Source organism: Pinus tabuliformis, chromosome J (genome assembly GCF_031772625.1).
Source record: "Pinus tabuliformis cultivar Carrire ecotype Pingquan chromosome J, CPIR1, whole genome shotgun sequence".
Taxonomy (NCBI): domain Eukaryota; kingdom Viridiplantae; phylum Streptophyta; class Pinopsida; order Pinales; family Pinaceae; genus Pinus; species Pinus tabuliformis.
This window is the reverse complement of record NC_142295.1, coordinates 523,125,906-523,130,680: the sequence shown is the minus strand read 5'-3', so window position 1 is coordinate 523,130,680 and position 4,775 is coordinate 523,125,906.

The following is a 4,775-nucleotide window of genomic DNA, read 5'->3' as shown; positions in this document are numbered from 1 at the left end:
GCTAATGTAAAATTGTGTTTCTCTTTTAATATTTATAATTGACTGAGGGCCACAGGAAACCTTCCCAATTCTTGGGTTGTTCATTTACAATTTTACTACATTTTTTCAGTTCAAGTATATGTGTATATATGTTCAATACCCTTAGTACAATTGTTTGGAAAATTTTCTCTCTTTAGAATTTGTTTTAGTGAATAAATTGTTTTGGGCCTCACCCATGTGGTCTACATTTCTTTTAATGGAATGCTTTCAAGGGATGTAGGTTTGGTAGACTTACGTATATTCGATTCTTTTATATAATTATCTATGTTCCACAATTACAAATATATCAATTGTTGTGATATTATATTATAGAAGTTTTGGTTCAATGGTTTATCTATGTTCCACAATTACAAGTCTATGAATTGTTGCTATTTTCATTATGAGATCTTCATCTGAATAGTATTACCGAGTTCTTTCCTTTTTAAATATGTTACTTGGTTCCATAGTGCATTAGAATTTGCTAAAAAGTGTAGCTTTCCTTCTTTCTATTTGGTCAATATATTTGGATGCAATTTATAGTATTAGTATAATTCTCATTGTTTCTAGGTTGTTGGTAGCCTCGTCTAGCCTAGGAACTATTTCAAACCTCCTAAGGGGATGTCTTTCTAGCCTAGTGGTCACTGTTATTATTGTTCTCTCTTTGAGATTCTTTACATGATATCTCTATTACATTCCAGAATTGACACTTTACATATAAATACAGTGGTTTTCACCCCACTTTTCATTACCAGATTTATTCTTGGAACAGTATAATAATAAATTCAAACATACATCACAATTGAAGACCTTAAAAACAAGCGACAACTTTCACCTCTGACCAAAACAATAACGAATAAGGATAGCCATCCACAAAACAATAACGAATAAGGATAGCCATACATAAAACTACAGGGAAAGGGATGTTCCTAGTTACATATGAGATGAACTCTCCTTGAGTAGTTTCATATCCAAAAAAAAATTCACATTGAGAACCATCGTGGATTCCCCCAAGACCACTTGATCCCAACCACGGAAAGCGATGTTCCTAGTGACATATGAGATGAACTCTCCTTGAGCAGTTTCATATCCAAAAAAAATTTAGATTGAGAACCATCGTGGATTAACCCAAGACCACTTGATCCCAACCAGATTCATTCTAAGGTTTCAAATAGAGTTCCACTCCCCAAACAGCTCAAGAACTCTATGAGTGGAAGTGTCTTGCTTCCCTAGGTGTCCTCTTAAAGGTACATTTTTGTTATAGTCACACTCTAAATTTGCATCAGGTATTTCCCATCTCAGATGTCTTGTCTCAAGAGAAGGAGGTTGGGAGGGAAAATGTCCTTCCCCATAACTGTCTTATGTTCTAGAATATGAAACTTACTTTTAGGTTACTTTTGAGTGTAATTTTATGACTAATTTTAAATTTTTTTATGATTACATTTAAACATTCGAGTTTAGCAAGTCTATAATCCATCACTTAAAGAAATAAAATAAAGTAAAGTAATTCAATGTTACCATATTCACCCAAGGGTACTACTAAAGTTCTCAACCATATTTTAAAAAAAAGTCATTAACATAAAAATTAATCCAAAAATATCTAATTTTAAAATTAAATCAAATATTTCATGTTAACCACTTCAATGTGCTTCTGCAATGTATATCATAAATAATTTTAAAATTAAATGTTCCATATTTAGCTCTGTGATGTGTTAACCACTTGGATTCCTTTTAGATGTATATCCTAGATCAAGAGATGGATTAGCCCGGGCAAAGAAATGGTTGCATCCATTTTTTAAATATATTTGAGTTTAAAATTAAAAAAAAAGTTGTAATTTTTAAAATCATTAATACCATGAAATCATTTTACAATATGGATTATTTATCTTTTATATTTTTAACATTAACAACCACCGGCTGCAATCAATATTTAGAAACATGAATTGGATTAAGAAACAGGATCAGCAAACCGCCATTTTCAATTTTTATTCCCGCTATGAAATTGTGAACGGGTATCGGTATTCATGTTTGTTCTTGCAAAGATTAGTTTCAAATCCTACAACAACACTCTACCTCTAAGTTTCTAACTGAACGAATGAAATACGGAGCACGAGAAACATCAATATGTATGAATAGAGGCAGCCATTAGAAACTTTGTCTGGTTCAATAACCAATTAATTTCCGGGTAGATTTAAAGGATTGAGTGTGAGCAGCTTGTGAATGTCAACCGTCCTCCTTCAACTGCGATGCTAATATGATCTGTTGGCGCGTGCTTTCCAGCTTCAATGGAACTCTCATAATTCCTCTGAAACTCTGCCTTGCCATTGGCACTCACTTGCTGCTGCTCCTTTGAACCTGAAGGGCAACATCCAGGAGGACTTGGAGCATTGCGTGGGCATTGAGGTGAAGCTGGAAGGCATGTTACTCCTCATTCTTAGAATATACCAGTATGTCATCAATGAATTCAATCACAAACTTGTCCAAATAAGGATGCAACACTCTATTCATCAAACACATTAATGTTTTTGGAGAATTATTCAAACTGAATGGAACAACAACAAACTCATAATCCCCATACCTAGTCCTCAATGTAGTCTTGAAGATATCGTCTTCCTTGATGTGTTCGCAATGGTATCTTGATCTCAGGTTGGCCATAGAGAACATTGTTTCTCCCTTTAGTTGATAAAACAAATCATCAATCCTTGAAAAAGGGTACTTGTTCTTGGTTGTTACTTTGTTCATCTACCAATAATCAGTCCACAATCTAAGAGTACCATCTTTCTTCTTTACGAACAAAATTGATGCACCCCAAGGTGATACACTTGGTCTGATGTATCCTTTGTCCAACATTTCCTTTAGCTACAACTTCAACTCTACCAACTCAGGTGTGCTCATCCTATAAGGTGCTTTCGATGTTCGAACTTACCCTAGCACTAGGGCAATAGAAAATTCTACCTCCGTGTGAGGTGACAACTTTGTAATGTCCTCAGGGGATACATCCTAAAATTGCTGCAATATTGGGTACCTTCTGAACACATCAGCATCCTCAACTTCCTTACCCTTTTCAGTGGAAATGTGTACTCCAAACATCACACAACCTTTTCTGTAACTATACTTACCCTATATAGCGATAACCATCCTCACTGGTATAGGCTTCTTCTTTCCCTGCAACATCCTCTTTTCCCTGCTATCATCCACACACTCAATGGCCTTGTCAGAGAAATCCACTTTGGTTCTGTGAAGGTATAGCCAATCCATACCCAAAAGCATATTGTACGATCCCAATGGCTATACATTCAAATGCATTGATGTAGGCATACGATTTAACTCAAAGTCACAAGCTCTTACCCAATGGTGAACTTGATTCTTTGCACTAGTAACCAACTATACCAACCAAGATTTTGCATGCAATTCTTTTCTTAAACCACACTTATCCACCAAGTCAGGATTAATATAACTATAGTTATATCCAAGATCAATCAAAATAGAAACAGCATGATCACAAATTTTACCATCCATCTCAACGATCGATGCTTGATGATCCGCTTGCCTGCGATCCACAATTGTATACATCCAAGGAATGCTATGACCAACATCACCAATTGTATGCGCCTCTTGAGCACTATAAATATGGGGTCTACCACCACTCTCGTACTATGAAAAATCACTCTTGTGATGATCCTTACAACATATCCAACATTGTAATGGTTCTTTACCACCGCCTTTAGCATACTGCTCTCCATGTCCCTTCTTAGCTGCATTGAATTTCTTATAAGGAATTGCATTATCTTTCGTACTACATCTTGAGGTATTCCTCGCTTTCGTGGCCATTTTCCCTTAGCTTAGTCTTTTCTTTTCAAGTCATCCTTAGGCTCAACTTTGCGCTTTGACTCCTCATAACAATGCTTCAACTTTAAGATGGCCTCCTCTAATGTTCTAGGCTCATTGAACTAAATACTGCCTCTATCTTCAACTATAAATCCACTAATCAATCTCTAAACCTTGTCCTTTTCCTCTGTAATGTAAGGCACATATCTCAATAGCTCAAAACATTTTCTAGTATACTCCTCATCTGTCATAGAACCCATGCGCAACTCATAAAATACCTTAGATCTATCATCATGGTACCTCTTAGACAAGTAATTTTTCTTAAAGAGCCTTTCAATGACATGCTAATTCAAGTCATCCTCATTTCCTTGACATTATTCACATCTTCCAACCAAATATCCACTTTACCTTTGATACTAAAAAGGGATATCCTTGCTTTCATGTTTTCTAAGTAATCATGCAGTTTAAGGAATTTCTACATGCCAAGCAACCAAGCCTCTGCATCTCGCGATTTATTCATCTTTCCATGAAAGGTAGGTGGCTTTTCTTTCTTGAACTCATCCAAAAAGTATCCCCTATCATTTCTCCTATACAAATGATAATTATGACGATCATGATGCCTATCAAAATCAGAACTAGAGTAATACCTGTGTCTGTCACCCCTCATCTGGAGTGTCAGATCTATGTGACCTATGTCTACTATGAGACCTGTTGCCATATGCCCAATTAGTTATATCCTCATGTCCGTGGATGATCTAAAGAGGTCCCCGTCGTTGCAAATCTAACAAATTCTGAAGTAATATTGCTTTCACCTCTACTTGTTTCTTTTTTTCCTACATGATCTTGTCATTGTCTTCTTGGAAACTCCTTATTTTTTCCTTCAGGATTCTCAAGGTTTATGCTAAGTCAGAAGATTTCCCCGCACCATGTTG